The sequence below is a fragment of the Emydura macquarii genome, unplaced genomic scaffold (assembly GCF_026122565.2).
Source record: "Emydura macquarii macquarii isolate MOO-44397 ecotype Brisbane River unplaced genomic scaffold, CSIRO-AGI_Emac_v2 contig_3390, whole genome shotgun sequence".
Classification (NCBI taxonomy): domain Eukaryota; kingdom Metazoa; phylum Chordata; order Testudines; family Chelidae; genus Emydura; species Emydura macquarii.
The window spans coordinates 6,608,377-6,627,457 of NW_027133527.1; the positions used below are offsets into that span (position 1 = coordinate 6,608,377).

A 19,081-nucleotide genomic window follows, 5' to 3' on the forward strand; every position below is an offset into this window, starting at 1 on the left:
CATGCGCTCCCAGTGGGACGCTGGGGCCAAAAGAGCTAATATGCTCCTAGGGATGCATCCATGGTAACCTCAAGTAGGGGCAGAGAGGTTGTTTTCCCTCTGTGTTTGGCACTGGTCTGACCGCTGCTGGCATACGATGTCTAGGTCTGGTGTCCTCAATTCAAGGCGGATGTTGATAAACGGAAGAGGGTTCAGAGAAGAGCCATGAGAATGATTAAAGGATTAGAAAAATATCTTGTGGTATTGGAATTATTAATGCTACTGTCGGAGACCACCAGACCCTCATTTAACCATAAATCCCCTTATTCAATACGAAGGCTGAATGGTGTTTATACAATGGCTCTAAAGATGCCTGCAAAGCCTAAATAATAAGCAATTTACTACAGCCAAACCCTAACAGAACATTTATGAGCATTTGATCAAGATATTTACAAACAGGCCAGACCTAGGGAAAACCATCTCCTCCAGGTATGCTTCAGCGCAGGTAGGCTCTGACCCAGAACCCCCAAATGCATGACTCCCTTCATACCTTTCCACAAACATGTGGTGTCATAGCCAATCACTCACTTTAGCTAACAGCAAATTGGAGACACTTCACCCGAATTTTCAATTTTAATCCAGATAAGATTGGCAGCCCTCTTTCTACCCAAGTTCTTTCCTTTTCATCTCTTCACCTCCTTCTTACGGCCCAATGACGGTTTTGCTGCATCTGGTTTCACATACCCTTTACTTTGAAGATAGCACTGGTATGTCGTGTGGGAATGGCCATATTGGCTTCTTTAAAGACTGATTTGTGTGTGTGTGTCTTACTTAAAACCACCTGCAGTCACCTCTCAGTCAGATGCCTTCTTTTTAGAAACTCTCCCTTCTCTCATTAATTATTTTTTTGAACCAGACATCCTCCCTGGTCCATTCCTTCCAGCCTTATAACTCATTATTTTCAAGGCCTTTTACTTGCTACTCAGGGCCATTCTTACAACACGTAGATTTTTTTAAATAAAACTGAAGCTAACTCTAATTCTTTAATTTCATATTTACTCTACAGAAAGTGGTAGACTCAAGGAGCTCAATCTATTTATCATAACAAAGAGAAGGTTAAGAGGTGACTTGGTTACAGTCTGTAAGTATCTACATGAGGAACAAACATTTAATAATGGGTTCTTCAATGTAGCAGAGACATCAAACATGCTGCATCTTTACAGTTTTACCTGTAAAACAACAAAATATGTGGAAGGGCATCAATTAGTCCCTGACTAATTAGTTTATGGCTGTTCTGGTCCTCTAGCTTCTCCTGAGATAATGCGGTATGACAATTAATGCACAATTTAGTCTGAAAAAGACAGAGGACTAGAAATTATTGGGTCATCTAGTCCAGTGCACTCAAGATAGCACTCAAGGCTGTTTTCTAGAGAACACCGCTAGTTTGGGGCCTGATCCCACTCTCATTGAAAGCAGTTGAGGTCCCTCTTCTGTACAACTAGAGTTACTCTGCAGATCGCCTGGGGTTTGTTTGTTTTTTTGGTTTGTTTTTTGCTATTAGGAATTAGTCCTGCTGTTCGGGTTAACCTTTTCATGGTTGAAGTTTATTCTTTTATTTCTGGCTGTATCCTGAAATCTTAATAATTTCCCCTAAAACACCTGGCAAGACGTCCCTGAATATTTTTTTTACAGCACATTGTCAGGCCTCTTCCCATTATGTCTCTGTAGTACAAGTTGGACTTACTCTCAAATAGCCCTTGGGAAATGCCCTCGCGTCATATGGCAAGGAAACGAAGATGCACAAGTCCTGATTTTTAAATCCTTTTGATGCATTTAATGAGGTACAGAAAGCACAACTGCTTCTGAGCTGCTGGATTGCGGTGCTCTTATGCTGTGAAGTCATTACGAAACGTATTTTAAACATGCTCTTCAAGCGAGCTGGGTTAATTCTTCAAAAGACCTAATTTAAAGCTTTCTCCATGAGGCGCACAAAACACCGGTGCCTAATTACAAAAAAATAATAATAAAAAGCTCTGCAGCTGCTTCGCAGAGTCCAGCAATTTTGAAAGTTCAAAAGATTAAAATCTCACAGACCATTGCTATGCTTTGGAATGGAACTTGCTTCCTCTGAGCCAATGATTAGGGGTGGGCAGACTGCTGGAAAAGGACAAATGTGATTCCTGCAGTGAGGCACGGAATGGTTGACTTGCTTTAATAATAGAAGAGCCATTGGAGAAACTTCAATGTCTTTAATATGTAACTTTGGGTTAATATTTAAACCAGGGTAAAATTTGCAAAATACCTAAGCGACTTAGGCACCTCCATGGCAGTGATTTCAATGAGACTTAGGCGCTTTGAAAATTTTACCCTCTAACATTTTAAAAAAATAATAACAAATAATGTGCAGGTTGGCGACTTGGCAGGTTGTGAGCTGGGGTTTAGTTTTTGCACAGTATTAAAATATTAGCTTTTGAGCACGTCTCTGCCGCTCGCTCCAGAGGTGAAGGTCAGTGGTGGTGCGTGGAATGAGTGAATGCAAATGAGCTGGCGTTGCACCGAACATTACAGAACAGCCTGGTCTCTGGGTAACGAGATCATGAGTCATGAGATCAGGGCTCCAGCGAGGCACAAAAGGTGCAGTGTTCTTGTTGGTGGGAGGGACGTGGGGGAAAGGATAACTCTTCCCGGGCTGGCTCTCAGCATAGCCATGCAGTTCTTCCTCACTGCACACAAATTTGAGACGTCTGTGGGGAGAGGAACGGTTTACGGAGATAATTACAGGTCGTTCCCATTTACCTGGGTAGCCATGAGGCTCCCGTTCCTGTTCTACGCTTGTGCTCTTCAACACGGCTCTAACTCTCCTCTTCCCACGGCAGATTTCTGCTTGGCGCCTTATGGCTTTAATTGATGTCATTAATCAGGCTTTCTCGTTAGTGAGAAGGTGACTTCCACCTTCCTCTTGGCCATTGGCATCCCGGCACTTCTGTTTGTTGTTTGTTTGTTGTAGGATGCCCGGCCAAATCCACTGTTGCTGTGTGATAGTTGGGAGAGGGCATTAAATAGAGCGGAGAAGATCCTCTCCCCAAAGATGGCGCACCTTCTTCCCACGGTGCAGCCCGCCATCTTGAAATGTGGCTCGTGGGCAGGTTGGGGCTGTTGGCTGGAGCGACACATGTTAATGCACGGAATTGTGTGGGATCTAGCGATGGAAACATCTAACACCTCACAGAACCTGGCAATGTAAATATAGTCACTAATAAAGACGACTCATTGTTACAGGATGCCAGCGCCTACCCTCAGATGAGGAGGAAGATTCACAATGTATATTTAAGTGATTTATAAATAAACGAGACTCTTACAGGCAGGAAGTCATCCTTTTTGAAAGTAAGTAACAAGCTGTAGCCAGTTCTGAATTCACTGTCAGGCGAGAGCTGTCCCAACAGCCTGTCCTCAGGGTAAATCCTGACAGGGAGATTGTAAGTTGAGAAAAATACCGTGAGAGAAAGGAGCAGTGGAATGGACTGACCTGCTGAGTCGCGCCTCGAAAGCTACCCGCACCTTTTCTTGGCTGAAGAGGGCTAATGACCTTGCAGTGAGCATAGCGGTGTAAAAACCAGGGCCTCTTGTAGGTGTGTACCGCGTTATGATGCCCACAGTCTCCTCTGAAAGATCCGGGCTTCTGTAAGCAAGGCATTCCCATCATGAAGAGAACTCAGTTGTTTTCCTCTTCCGAGGAGACAGTGGCTGAAGTGTGCTGGGTTAACTGGTACTGTCTGACCGTAACCCTATCGAAGGCAGTGGCAAAAACTCCCGTTGATTGCCGTAATGTGGGCTCGTGACCTGAGTAGCTGTAACCAGCCATGCTGGAGTCCGTTTGTGTCCAGTTCCAGTGAGATTTCCTGTCGAGTGGTATCCGAGTTGATGTGTATATTTAGGGAGGGAGCAAGGAGCAAGTGCCTTGTCGCTACGGACGATATGAAGGAAAACCTCTCGTTGTGGGCAGCGTGGAGCTGGTGCCTTCTGGCTGTGTGTGTGTGTGTGTGTGTGTGTGTGTGTGTGTGTGTGTGTGTGTGTGTGTGTGTGTGTGTGTGTGTGTGTGTGTGTGTGTGTGTGTGTGTGTGTGTGGCTGGTTTTTGCATGATCTGTTTGGGGACTGGGTTGTGGGTCTGTCCTTGCGTAGGGGTGCGGGGCAGGCTGCAAAGATGTCCTTCCCCTGCTCCGACCTCCTGCCCGCATCCACACTAGCCTGCCACCGCTGTGGTGAGGGGCACAGACACTGTTCAGGTCTGTCACTGATGCTAGGTTTCTGCCAACCTTCTCTCCCAGGCAGCATAGCTGGGGGTAGAGATGGGGGGAAGGACTGAGTGCCACAGTTTTGCAGGCTGCTGCACGCAGAGTCCCAGGCCTGGCCAGAATCCTCCTAGCTCCACAACCCCTACTCAGCCACCTCCAGGGGGGCTAGTGCTTTAGCGCCACAGTCAGATTTCTGCCATAGATTTGCTCCTGCAGCTCCGTTTCTAAGGCCCCGGTCCTGCTGTCACATTCAGGCAGGCCTATAAAGGCGTAAGCCCATGCAGGGCTCTACATTGCCAGCCCCAAGTGTTCTAAACTCCATGAGTCCGACCCCCAAAATAACGAGAGAGGCTTAAAAATCTTGACTTTTCAATGTTGGGTTCTCATGTCAGCGTTCCCGTGGCTGAGTCTGTACGTGCCCTGCGGGCATATTTCCAGGCTTTCCTCTGCGACGCGGAGGGCTAGGCGTTTTTAAAATGGAATCCAAGATTCTTCTGAAATAACAGGGACTTTCTGCTCAGCCTCCAATCTGTCATGACTCGTGATAAAACTTCCCGGGTTGGAAACGCGAAGAGGGGACTCCCTGCAGGCCCAGGGCTCTGCTCAGACAGCTGGGCTGGGGACCGTTAAACACCTCGCTGCAGGGTGTGTGTCAGCTCAGACCGATAGTGGGTGTCTCCCCTAAACCTGAGCAGGCTCTGCTGCTCGCCGGAGGCCTCCGCTCTGAGACGCCGCGTGAAGCGCAATCTTTTTATTAGCTGCAGCGGCTCCTTTTAAAATGTATAGTATTTAACCTTCCAGAGCTGCTGGCAGGACCTCCTTTCCGGCGGCTGCTGCTGCTTCAGAAATGATTTTTTTTTTTTTTTTTGTAAAGTCTATTTGACAATGCTAAAAATGTCCCTTATGTAAATAGCTGCTGTGGGTTTGTGCCAGCTGTGCGCCTGGCTCACCAGGTCTTCAGCACAGCTTCTCAGCACCAGCTTATTAAAAGCTTAAGCTGAAGCGTTAATTACTGTCTGCAGCAGGCAGTGGTTTAGAACCTGTCCTCTGTTAGCAAAGCAGTTCCAGAGGTTGGTCTCTTTGTAGGAAAGAATTTAAAAGGGATAAAGAGATGCCATGTTTCCAACCATCTACTGGTCATGTGGAAGTCAGTGGTATCTTGGTGAGCTTTGCGGTGTGTTTGGTTGATGGTCCTTGCAAAAGATGAACAATTATTCTCCTGTTTACACTGTCGCTGACTAGGATGAGGCTCTCCTGCGGTTCTGAAAATGTCGAATGGTCTCGGCGGGCAGTGTTCTGGATTGATACAAATGGCAGTGCTGTGCTTTGAATCCAGCCACGGGCCCACAGCCCTTTATGAGAGGAGGAGAGCGTCTGCATTGATAGCCAAGAACTCTGCATACTTTCAGGCTCTGTACAAAGGACTTACAGATGGGAAGGACCTATTGGACCATCCATTGTATTTCTCTGTCCATGCAGAATTGTTCCCAATTGGTCCCTCCGCTTTTATTTCTGTTGCGAGCTCCGTTGGGGAAGCTATTGCACGTTCTAACAACTTACTTTTCCTGAGACTGAGCCGAGATTTTTTTTCTTAAAATTCCTCCCCAGTGCCCCTCGTTATTAAAACTCTCATCCTTCATCAAGCTGTTCCCTCCAGCTCCTTGATTCTCTATTAGCGATCTCCTGAACTCTCTGATCAAGTCTTATTTTTTTTCCTTCTAAATCCTGCTGTTCCTCTTTTGTGCTCACTCGTGATAATCCTTCTCTTCTTTCCATTGCTCAGCTTGGTTTGTAAAACTGACCAAAAATTGTCCCAAAACCTCTCTCTAAAAAGAACAGTTGTGGTATTCAGTGAGAACCTTCAACACTGAAGGGCCCGATTCTCATTTACACAAAGGCCCTTTTGCGCTGACCTGGCAGTCCAAAGGGGCAGTGGTGTCTGAATTGGGGCCCTCACACTTTTAAAGGAGCCCGGCTGGCGTTCTCTCACTTGTAAGAAAATTGAAGATACTCTTATCACTAGACTACTGGCTTTGCCATGCAGACTGCATTGGAGGGTGGATAGCAGAGGGCCATTTGTGGGGCCAGATCAAGGGCACCAGACTTAAACCAGAGTAAGTCAGTTAATGGGACTAAAACAGTAGCTGTGCTGGATATTCCCCTGAGATCAGCAGCTGGCCCAGGAACTGTGTTAAAATGATCCTGTGCTCACAAAGTTTCAGTTGTGCACAATATTTCAGGAGCTCCCATTTCAGAATTACGGTATCAAAATGCATGTTGTTCCTGTCCCAGTTGTGAGGTCTCAGGTACGTTGCTCCTTGTCACATTGCTCACGGATGTTTCAAGGTTTTCTTCCTGTCACTGATTCTGAGACAGGAGGCTGGTGTGCTGCCAGGTCATTCTGTGGGACGCCTCTAATGCCAGCTGCCTCACGTTGCAGCTTCCCATCTGGCTGCTCATCCCCCTCCCATCCTTCCCCCAGAACATAACGCAGATGTTTGTCATTGCAGAACTTCTTAAAATGGTCTTCGTTGTGTTGTTGCCTTTCTCAGCACGACTGAGGGTTTACAACAATTTGTTTTGTGTCCACACACACACACACACACACACACACACACACACACACACACACACACACACACACACACACACACACACACACACACACACACACACACACACACACACACACACACACACTTGGTCCACTACTGAGATTGGGATTGGCCCACTGGAGGTAAGAGAAGAGGAGTTGTTGCTGGCAACCTGGAGATGCAGGGGTAGAGACCAATCCCAGGAAAACCCCCCAATTGCAAACCACCTTGCCAATGTGCAGACTTCAGGCCTTCGCATGAGGGGCGAGCACAGCCAAGTTTCCTGTGGAATATTTGGGTCTAAATATCCTGTTCACTCATTCCACTCATTGGAGGAAACTTCTACTTTTGCTGATTTAACTAAGGGGGAAGCCAGCACGGTTACTGTCCAGGGATTTTCCCACAGGGCTCCCCTGAGATGGTAGGAAAAAGGCAGTTGTGACCATGCAAACACTCTGGCAATGTACATTAATCCAGTCGTGCTGCTGAGTAGCGTTATCATCTGCCTGCTCCCGACCAGCTTGTATCAATTACTGTCCTGGCAAGTCCAGATGAAAAGCATCCGATCAATAAGCAAAAGAATGAACCTTTCCAAGCTGGACATTGCACCTTTCCTTGAAATGAAAGCAGGGTCTGCCTTGGGTGGGCCGGACAGCAGATGTTACAGCACTTCCAAGGGTCTTGCAATCTGGAAAATAAATGGGAGACCCAGGTGTCCCTCCAGACTGTGTCCCCCACCCACTCCCGACTCCTGCCCCTTCCCTTCTCTGCAGACTCTCTAACTGTGGGGGTGTGCGGGGGGGGCTGGTCAGATTTCTCTTCCTGATTTGTATGAGGCAAATCTTTTGCAATCCCTGATTAAGTCTCTCGATCACTTTATCCACAGCGGTCTAGTCAAAGTTTAAATCTCTCAAACAGCGACTGTGAGGTCCAAAAATATTCCTCTGGAGGAATTCTTCAGGTGCCCTTCAAAAATGTAGTGCAAAATCAGTAGAGGTTCTTTCTGGTTTCTTCTAAAGGGATATTGTCAGGGCTGCGTTGTGGGTGGCTGGTGGTCGACTGGCCAGAGCACATGGCAGGGATTGGAGGTGTGGGTCAATCCGGGCTCGGAACCAGGGGTGAGAGTCAGGAGGGGAGAAGCCAGGCAGTGGTGCCGGGAGGCAAAGCCAAGGCCAGGAAACAGAAATCAGAAGCAGGAGATGCAGCCACGCCAGAACCCAAGGATCAGAAGCAGCCTGCGGAGACCGGGTCTGGAGCAGCAGCTCACTGGCAAGCCACCATTGCACAGACAAACTTCCTGTGTCCTTCCCAGGCGTAAAGAGTGTTTGGGCCAATCAGCAATCGGAAATGCCCTGCCAGTCGGGCCCTCTGTGGGCCACGTGTCCTGTGGCGTTTGGGCCCCGGAGGGTCCTGACCTGCTGAGTGTTCCACTCTCCGAGCTGTTAATGGGTGGGTTGGAGGCGCTTGCTGCCTGGTGGGACCTACAGACCCACGTGCTAGACCTGCTGCTATTCACAGTGAGCCATTGCCCTTCGGCCTTTTTTTAACAAAGGAGATAATACATGTCGGCTAAGCCTTGGGTCTTCCCCGACGGGGTAGGAGAGCTGTGCGAATGCGGATTGGTCACTTTGCTGGCAAGTCCAACAAATAATAGTTTTAAAAGTCCTTGTTTAGGCTCAAACGAAACATTTTGTTCATCCCGAAACAAAACACCACTTTCGAGTTTGAACTATTTGGAATGGCTTTGTCCTTTTAGCATGGAAAGACGTTTCAAAACAAAGGTAATATCTAGTCCAAAAATCACAACGGTTCATTTAGAAAACGTTGAGATGAAATGTTTCCACTTTTGCAGAACTTCTCTCGACACAAACAATTTGGCAAATCCAACATGAAATGACGAAATGTTCCGTGTTACCGAAGCTGCATTTCCCCCCCAAAAAGAGTTTTAGCTGAATGTTTTTACCCAGCTCTGTATACGTTGTGTTTGACTGTAGCTACGTTGCAGCATGTTAGCCTAAGCACAGGAGAAGAAGTTGGTAATGTAATTGTTGTGAGCAGGTTGCAACTGATGTGTAATGAGATATGGAGTGAGTCGCCGTCCTACTCTGGTGATGACTAGAGTGTGTCACCTGTTGGCTGGCTGGATTGAAATAAATTGACAGTGGAAGTCCAGCTTCTGCTAGGCAGATGTCAACACACAAACAGCCACCACAGTACATTCCCCTGGATGCAGAGCACAGGCCAAGGACTGAGTGTAACATGGAGGCAAATTCTCCTTCCCCCAGTGTAGATCTCTGTCTGCCACGTTTGAGGGCGCGTTGGTGGAACAGCACGGGAAAGCTTTCTCAGCCATTGCCTCTGCTGTGTGTGCACACACCTCACGTTCCCTTTGTGGGTTTTCTAAATGCTGTTCCTTTGGCAGTGTGCCATTTGCAGTTCTTTCACTGAAATGCCATCATTTCCCCCCCACCATAAATTCCTCGTCCAGTGGGAATTCAGCCTTCATTTGTGAGCTTAATTGAAAGTTTGGTGTAGAGTTGGGTTTTGTTTTGTTTTTTTTATTGACACAAGTTTTTGTTTGCCTGAGCAGATCAGTCTGTCTCCAGAAAGGAAAGTGGAATTCAGAGAGAAATCACCTTTTCTCCCATGTGACCCCAGAATGGTGTCAGCCTTCATACACCAGGATTTGACAGGGAAACCTTTGCTATTTCACTCCACTCCCAGGAGCTCTGTCAGGTTGCTACTGTCTTTCTACTTCCAAATAGGTGCGCCAGCAGAACTGTTCCCATGCTCATATTCCTAATGCTGGTCCCAGGGTCTGAGCTGAGGGTGTGCAGATGTGTGGGGAGGAAAGTGACACTCCTATGACAGGGTCCCCTCATCCTTCTGAGGACGTCCCATGGTGTTCCAGCACTCTGGCTGGAGAAGGAAGCAGGCTCTAACCAACCAGTTAATGATCTGGAGGATGGGGTAGATTGCACCCTCAGCAAGTTTGCAGATGACACTAAGCTGGGGGGAGTGGTAGGTACCCTGGAAGGTAGGGATAGGATACAGAGTGACCTAGACAAATTGGAGGATTGGGCCAAAAGAAATCTGATGAGGTTCAACAAGGACAAGTGCAGAGTCCTGCACTCAGGACGGAAGAATCCCATGCACAGCTACAGACTGGGGACCGACGGGCTAGGCAGCAGTTCTGCAGAAAAGGACCTGGGGGTTACAGTGGATAAGAAGCTGGATATGAGTCAGCAGTGTGCCCTGGTTGCCAAGAAGGCTAATAGTATATTGGGCTGCATTAGTAGGAGCATTGCCAGCAGATCGAGGGAAGTGATTATTCCCCTCTATTCGGCACTGGTGAGGCCCCATTTGGAGTATTGTGTCCAGTTTTGGGCCCCCCCCCCCCATTACAAAAAGGATGTGGACAAGTTGGAGAGAGTCCAGCAAAGGGCAACAAAAATAATTAGGAGGCTGGAGCACAGGACTTATGAGGAGAAGCTGAGGGAACTGGGCTTGTTTAGTCTGCAGAAGAGAAGAATGAGGGGGATTTGATAGCGGCCTTTAACTACCTGAAACGGGGCTCCAGGGAGGATGGAGCTAGGCTGTTCTCAGTGGTGGCAGATGACAGAACCAGGAGCAACGGTCTCAAGTTGCAGTGGGGGAGGTCTAGGCTGGATATTAGGAAAATCTTTTTCAGTAGGAGGGTGGTGAAGCACTGGAATGGGTGACCTAGGGAGGTGGTGGAATCTCCATCTTCAGAGGTTTTTAAGGCCCGGCTTGACAGCCCTGGCTGGGATGGTTTAGCTGAGGTTAGTCCTGCTTTGAGCAGGGGTTGGACTAGATACCTGCTGAGGTCCCTTCCAATCCTCATCTTCTAAGATTCGTACCTCCAGCACAGCACTTCCTAGGAAAGTCTGGGTGTGCAGTGTGTGTTCCCCCACGCAGGACTAACCCATGAGGGGAGAGAGCTTTGCCTTCTGTGAACTATTCTGTGATTTAGAGGATTAAGCCCAAGATATACAGCTAAGGAAAGCCCAGCAATCATTGCTTACCAGCAACCCATATGTTACATTTCACTTCAGTGACAGGAAGACATTGCTCACAGCCTCCCCTCTGCCCCCCCTGCTGCCAAAGGAGATAGAGCAGAAATTGCAGACATAAAACATTATGATGGGCAGCATCAAACCAAATCAGGCTAAATGCTAGGGCAAGGCGCTGGGGGGAAAGAAGCCATGACAAGGAGGGAGCCCACCAGATGCTCTTTGCTACCAACAACACTGGCCCCTCGGAACGAAGGAGGAAAGCCTCTTCTCCCTCTGTGGAGAGAGGAACTCATTCCCTGCCCAAGCCGCTTCGCCAGCATACCTGTCCTCTTCAGAGAAGAGCCTAGATCTCACGTAGGAGTTCATTCCCTTTTTGAGAAGGAGCTGTGGAAACAGAACGGGGTGTGGACTTGAAGCCATGAAAATGATCCTGGGGTTTGCAGTCTGAGGTTTTAAATGCCACGGGATAGCCAAGAGAAAGTATTTTCCTTGCATGGAGAAAGCTAGGCAAATTCAGCTGAATAAATATGGCAAATCTTCCATTTCTGACTCTTCCAGACCCTGTTTGTTTTTGTTTTTTGGTGGTTACAATTTTTTCCTTTCCATTTTCTGGAGCAAGTGAAAATCAGATGTGTCGTAGGGCACCCAGGAAACAAGGGGAGAGATTTAGTAAAACGGACACCCATTACTTCTCCAAATGCATTGAGAAGGCGATGAGGTGTACACATGCTGTCCTGTCTGTCAGACGGAGGCCACGAAAACTCCCAGGCCAACTCTAAATAGTGTTAAATTGATAAATAGTATCTTCCTCCGCTGAGGACTCTGCCATGTTGTGTTATGTGTAAATGGGTTAGCAGGTTTGCAATCCCTTACCCCAACTAGCCTCTTCTTTGATTCAGGCCTGAATACAGAAACCTTCACAATAACCCGTTCAAAGAGAACCAACCCTGGACTGATAGTGTAACTGACTCCAGTCATCGAGCAATGGAAGATGAAGATGGTGTAGAGGGCTAGGGGCTGATTCACCTAGACTTGGGCTGGCTTATGCCAGTGTAACTCTACTGACTGAAAGAGCGAGTTGAAATGTAGACACTTCAGGACACTGGCTTAGGTTCTGCTCTCCGGTACTTCTGCTGCCAATCTGTCCCTGTATGACCAGATCATCCCCTCTGGGAGCTACTCCTGGGGAAGGAAACGACCATTCTGTTTGCAGTCAGATTTTCCTTCATGCCTTTCCCTTGGGCAGGGCAGGGTGTGGCGGGGGATTGCCTTACGTGGCACAGCTAGGGCTTTGGTCTACAGAACCCACATATCCCTGGGCCTATGCCATAGGACACTGCCATCTCTCCAGAGAGCCCGTGTTTCTGCATTGCCTCCCACTCACCTTGCCCCCACGACAGCATGGCTCCACACGTGATTTGGGGAACATGTTCGAAGGGCTGGAGTCCTTCCTGGAGGGATGCACCTAACGAGTAGGGTTGAGGAATGGCACCTCTACCACTAGACCCCTCACTTGGGGAGTCCGACAAGAATCACTTCTGTCTCCGGTCCTTTTCGACATCTACGGGCAGCCACTAAGCTGGTAAGATGACAGACTCTGGTGTCGCAATATGCAGATGAGATACACGGATCTCCCTGTCCTTACCAACGTAGGACACCTCCACTGGATGAACCAGTGCTAGCATGACCTTGGCTTATGGAAGGAGAGCAGCTGGTTGAAGCTGACCTGAGCAAGATGGCGGCGATGCTGGAGGCAAAGTTTGCAGCCATGGTGCAGTCTCCTTTTGGTGAAAGGTTCACACCCACAATTGGTCAATTCAGTCCCTAGTTAGGAGGTTCCTGGATCCCTCCCTGGCACCAAGCTCTCGCACTGCAGCAGCAGCAAAGGATGCTTTCTACCATCTCCAGCTGGCTGGGAGACTCTCTCCCCTACTCCACTGCCAAACGAGCTGGCCTCGGATATTGATGCCTCTGCCATCTCCCATCTGACAGTGGTATATACCTGGGCATGCAGCAGTCATGGGAACTCCAGCCAGTACAGAATGCCACTGCTTGTCTCCTTGCAGACACGGGCTACCATGAGCGCACCACGCCACGCCTTGCTCCGTGTGCTGGCTTTCTCGGAGAACGGCAAGTCAAGGTCTCGGTCTTTACTCCTGAGGCACGCAACGCTTTGGGCGAGGATGCCTCAAAGACTGCCTCAAGCTCTGGGACGAGGATCCTGGACAGCAGCACCACCCTCCTGACTGCTCAGTGCAAGGGTAAAGCTCGTCTGTGCAGGCGGCAGAGCTTCCCTGGGGCCAGGCTGAGTCCCGGCAGGTAAAGACCATCCCAGATCTCCCACCTTCCACTCCCAGGGCCAGGAGCACAGCTCCAGCCTGCTTTCGCTAATCTGTACCGCAGAACAGTAGCCACAGGATATGTTGCTTTTCAGAATTGGAATAATCACCCTAAAAGCAACTTATCCTGCGGGAGGGGAAGAGATACAGACAGAGGGAAAGAACTAGGCGGGCCAGGTGCCAGTCACCTCACTTAACGCACAGCTGAATGGCCATCATGGTGTGGAGGGCCATGCAAGAACATGAGTAGAATAAATGGGTTGTCCTGTGGACTGCAGCTGCCACCCCTGGAAACCACCGCAGGGAGCTTTTCAGAAGCAGAGGCCTGACTTGGCAGGGAAGCCCAGTGGGAGAACAGCCATTTCTCACCCAACAAAGGCTTCTCTGACTTGGTCTGTGATGGGTGCATGCCAGGCAGGGGCCTTTGGACGCTACCGTAATACAAATGAGGGGTCATTCCTTCCTCCCACCACATGCCCCTCTCCTAGATACAGTCGCCATCCAACTCTGAGCCCTGGCCAGGGATTCTGGGCACCGCAAGCGGCTGCTGCTCCTGTGGGAAAGGTGGCGATTGGGAAAGCACTGCCTATTTTCAGATGTCAAACCAGCCTCTTTTAAAAGGAGGGTGGTGGGCATGCTGGGCGGGGGCGGGGACCTCCATCAAACATCGCTGTGCTTTCCTCTGCACCCGCATCTTTGCATCTGTGTCCTAGGCTAGCCTTCGGTCGTGTCTGCAGAGCGTTCCTGCTGTGTTCCTCTGTCTGACTGGCTAGAAGAGGCGCCTTTCCTGAAGGAAGCTTACAATAGTTTTCAGTGTTCTCAAGTGTCTTGTCTCATGAGACATTCTGTGCTATTCTGACCCGGATTTGTAGGGGCCAGAGCAGTCTGATCCCAGCACAGTGAGTCTCCGAGAGGTTAGGTGTCTTCAAGCAGCCCTGTAAATCAGCTTGGCGGCAGTGACTCTCCAGGGCATGTAACATAGCAAGAGCTGAGTGCTTGATGGCAAGTGCCTCTGAATGAGGTGGGAATAGCCCAAATCCTGCTTGTGGACCAGGTGGGGCGTGTGTGTGAGTTGTATGGGGGGGTTGATATCTCCGTGGGTATGAATATCCCCTTAAATAGCAGTTGTACTTTACTGATCTGACTCTTCCAAAGTGGCGTGCACAGCGAGTTTCCCTCTCCTCCTCAGACTGTACTCTGCCAGAAAGCCCCTCAGAAATCCCCTCCACAAGTCGGCTGCAGTTCGCTCTGGTGGGACGACCTGTGTCTGAACTGCTTTCTGTGCAGAACACCGACAATGAAGAGCAGGGTCTCTAGATGCTGCCTGCCCCAGCAACCCTGGCGCTCAATAAATAATACATTGCAGGTTGGTTGGTTGGAGAGCTTGATCCTATTATTGTCAGCCGCCTCCTTTCCATTGCTGAGATTGACAGCAGAAATCTCAGGCACTGACCCATCAGTCTGATGCAGACTGCTGTCTGAATCCATCACCGCAGGGTGCAAACACAGGTACGTGGTTTCTGCTTCATTCCACTTGACACAGAGATCCTCCTTATACAGGCAGGCCAAAGCTGATTTGTGTGATTATTTTGAGCTTCTACACAAATAGAGCTGAGATTAGACAAATCAAATATGGGTCACTTTTAAGGACTTCCAAGCAGGGGGAAAGTTGTATCTGACTAAACCCATAAGCTTCTTTACCAGGTAAATGGATTTTTCAAGGTGTGCTTTTTTTTCTTCTCTCCACTGTTTTGTGAGCAGTGGCTTGTTTACCCATTAATATTCATAGACTTTTAAGGCTGGAAGGGGAAATTAGATCATCTAGTCTGACCTGTACAATCCAGACAATATAATGTCACCCAGTTACCCCTGTACTGAGCTCAGTTACTTGGATTGAACTAAAGCATGTCTTCCTGAGAGGCAGCTGTTGCTTTTTCGTGGCCTACTTCCTCCTCTCATTCCATCCAGCAGTGACAGCGTGAATTCTGAGTCAGGGACATGCAGTATTTTCCGATTGGCTAAGTCATTGATTGCTTTGCGACGGCTCCAGCAGTGACTTGGTGGATCAGTGGGGAGAGAGAGACTTTAAACACACGTAGCAAAAAAGCTTCCAAGTTGATTTTTGTGTGTGTTCAACTTTCCCATCACTAAGTTTTCATAAGTACGCAAGTTTCTCTGTTCCCTCTTTCATGCTAAAATCAGAGTTTGACTTTTTCTGTGAAATCTCTGCGATGTCTCATTGCATCTCCAGGGAGCACAGGAGCTTTTCAGAAGTACAGTATTACTTAATGAAACTAGCTTTCTTGGTGTCTGGAGGCTTCCAGAAGACAGGTTAATTGTTGTTAACCCTCATCCTTCCAGGCTTCCTATTATCCAGATGACAAACCCAGCTATTAAAAGGAAGTGTCTTTTGTTGTGAATCTAAAAGAGGTTTTTTAGGGTAATATGAGACCTCTTCAGTTTTCAAATGCAATTAATTTTGCTGAAACCACGCACCCAGTGTCTTGCACTGAATTAAATGAAGTTCAGTTATTACCCGTCTCTCCAATGCCACTTGAGTTATCTGGGGTATTGTGAAAGGAAACTTGTCGTGTATTTAAGCGATTAACGCAACTGAAAGCTTAAATGCAATAAGGGTGAGAAAATGAATTTGAATATGGGCTGTATTGAGAGTCCTGTTTAGCCGAGGCAGGCAGGTGATTTTCAGCTCCAGGCGTGCGTTCTCTTATGTTTGTTTTTAACTTACAGTTCACAGAAAAGGGGTGTCTCTTCGGCACCTTGTCCAAACATTAGAAATACAGTCAGCTCAGAAGACTGAGCCAAGAGCAACTCACCCCCACGCCAGCAACCAATTCACCCATAGTTAAACCAACCCACTCTTTCCAGGAATGCCAGCCCTGGCTATGGCCCAGCCCCAAAAGTCCAGGAACAGGTCTGGGAACATGTCCCTACATGTGAACAGCGTTTGGGTTGTTTCAGACCAGGGTGGGAGTGTCGCTTCCAACCTGGAGGACCCCTCCTGGAGAACCTGGCTGACTCCAGGGGACTCCACATTGAGCTCTCCCAGTGATCCCAGTGATCCTCGCTCACGAAGAAGCACCAACACCAGATGCAGACGGTGCAGAGGGGACGCGCTCATCCCGCAGGCGGCTGCTCAGCATGGCCCAAACCCGGGATCGTCCAGTCACTCCCAGGTACCAGCAGCCACTGGGGCAGAAGGCGCAGGGAGCCTGGACATCATCCTGGCCACATGCGGCTGGTGCTCCCAGCCTGGCCCTCGTTTCCCGGCGCCAGCACAGCTGCTGTGTGTCCAGGCCCCACTCAGGTGCACTGGCCTTGAACGGGCGCTCACCAACATGATCTTGAGCCTCCCTGGGGCTACTGGTGCCTCAGGTTCCCGGTGTAAGTGTTTTTGGCCAGCCCGAGCAGCCCAATCTAGTAGTGAATGCTTTCGTGCTCAGCTCTAAGCTAAGCCAGGAAGAAAAGCTTGCTGGGAGTTGCTTGTAAAATCTTGAGCCGCGTGGGTGGGACGGGGGGAGAGGCCACAGAAAGCTACAAACAAACAGGCGTAGCTGCTTTCCTCAAAGGTGAAACTGGTGGTGTCATTAACTCAGCTGCCCAGGCTTCCTTCAGTTCCTGATCAGATGCAGGAGCCCTGGGGAACATGCAGCAATGTCAGGATGACACCTGATGAAACTGTGATGAGGGTTGGACCGTTGTACATTCAATGTCATGTCATCTCCCCTTCTCTCCCTTCCCCCCCAAAGAAATGTTTCAAACAATCTCAGCAGATTGGACAAGCAGGGTGCGCTGGTCATGAGTTGCATCTCAGTGTGATGCAGCGAAGCCTCCAGCTCTGGAAACAGTGCTACAGGAAAGAGTGACCCACGCCCCTATGGAAAAGGGGATGCAACTGCTGGAGAATCAGGGGAGGACATGTCCCGTCTCAGTGCTCAGAATCTGGCCAAGACAAAATGGGATGGACCTACCGAGTCCATCAAAGTGCCCCAACTAATCGTGAAAAATGATTCTCTTTACACTGTGAAACGCTACAGGCTCCTGGCTGAGGAGCAATGACATTGGAGCTCAGTATGATGCTATGCATCGGAAGAGGTAGAGAAAAGAAACAAACGGAGAATGGGATGTCCTCGGGTGTGGGTCTGACTATGGCCTGCCCAACCTCAATCAAGGATGCAGGAGTTGCCTGCAGTTGAGTGTCATGCAGGAGGAAGGAGCTGGGCTCCTCTCTGGGATTCCCAGCAAAGTTCCCATTGTGGGAAAATTATCCTCCTTCTGGGTGGCTAAACCCTCCCTTTAACTACACAGTCGGGTCTGGGAGGCAGGCGTAGTTCCCAGCAAGATCTGACATAGAATCTGATTTGGATTCCTGAGAATTTTAACTCCGAGTGATGCCCGGAGTTTTAGATATCAGAATGACGTGCGGAGGCTCTGCTCTTACCGTAATCCAATGAAAGCCAGAGTTTATAAATGGCTGTGAAGTGACACTTCTCCAGGATGAATTCAGGATGGATTGCAGCTAACTAAAATTTACAAAGTGGGCTGGTGAATTGGGCTTCAATTACACAGGAGGAGAATGCAGAAAAAGCTGTTTCTGCTGCCAGCACTTGCTTTTTGTTTTCCATTTGTTGATGTTCTGTTCTCTGTTCTTGGTGCCCTCTGTAATTGTACAGGTTCCCCCCTGCAGCAATAGCAATGGTTGGGAAAGGGGTAACAGATACAGGGAGAAAACCTGGCCCAGCCATGATTGGCTTGTATTGCATTCCTCACCCAAAGGGGGACACAGATCCACAATGCAATACAATACAACACAATATTCTGTGTAATGACTCCAGCTGGTTGGAAAAATTCCAGCAAAACGTTTTGGTTTTTTTGGTGTGTTGCTGTCGGAATTTTCCGACTTTCATTCAAACGGAAACATTTGTGGGGACAGGTTCTAGTCCGGTGAAGCTGCAGTGGAACCCAGGCGGGGCCATGACAAAACCCTGCTTGGCTCCCGGCTAGCTCACCCGCCCGGCTCCGTGGCAGTTCAAATGCAGGACTTCCCCAGAGCTGGGTACCAGGCATCCAGGCTTTGGGGAACCTGTTGGGCAGAGCACCCTGGAGCTGGGGCGCCATTCGCGCTGTGGTGACCATCCCCAAGATTTTGGTTTTCATTCCAAATTGGAACAAAGCCAAACTTTGGAATGTCAAAAGCCCCTGCAAAATGGAAGTCCAAGAGCTAGTCGTGATTTACATTGGACACTTCTGTCTCTTCTGGTTGGGCTTCTGGGATTCATAAGAGTGTGCCGTTCACCCCATATTACTGAAGGCCGCATCACCCCAGCTGCTTCCAGTAACCACAGGATCTTAGGTTCTTCGATAGAATTGGAGGTAAAGTCAGAAAGGACGGTTAGATCATTTGGTCTGACCCTGTATGATACAAGCCAGGAAACGCCGCCCAGTTACCCCAGCACTGAGTGCAATAATCTGTGGTTTGGCTGAAGCGTAATTTCCAAGAAGGCATCCAGCCTTGCTCTGAAGCCAGAAGAGATTGGGAGTCCACCATTTGTTCAAACAGCCAGTCGCCCTCCCTGTTAACAGTTTGTGCTTTATTTGTCTGGCTTCTGCTTCCAGCCGGTCTCCACTAGATTGTAGAGCTCTCCCAGCACCGGAAAGGGGTGCTACACCGCTGCAAAGGGGGCCCAGGGTCCATAGGACTCGCTTAGGTAGGGTGCTGGGCTGTTTGGGGAAAGTGCATAGTTGGCTTAAAAAACACTCAAAACATCAGAAAGAATTGGATTAGTTTCTTCTTCAGAGTGATGTGATTCCCTAAGAACAG

The 19,081-nt window shown here is 48.9% G+C and overlaps 1 protein-coding gene across 4 annotated transcripts in view; it reads left to right on the plus strand.

The window, feature by feature from the left end:
• The window catches only part of PRKCB (protein kinase C beta), a 221,053-nt gene that overhangs the window by 100,922 nt on the left and 101,050 nt on the right, over positions 1-19,081 (plus strand). The window lies entirely within an intron of this gene.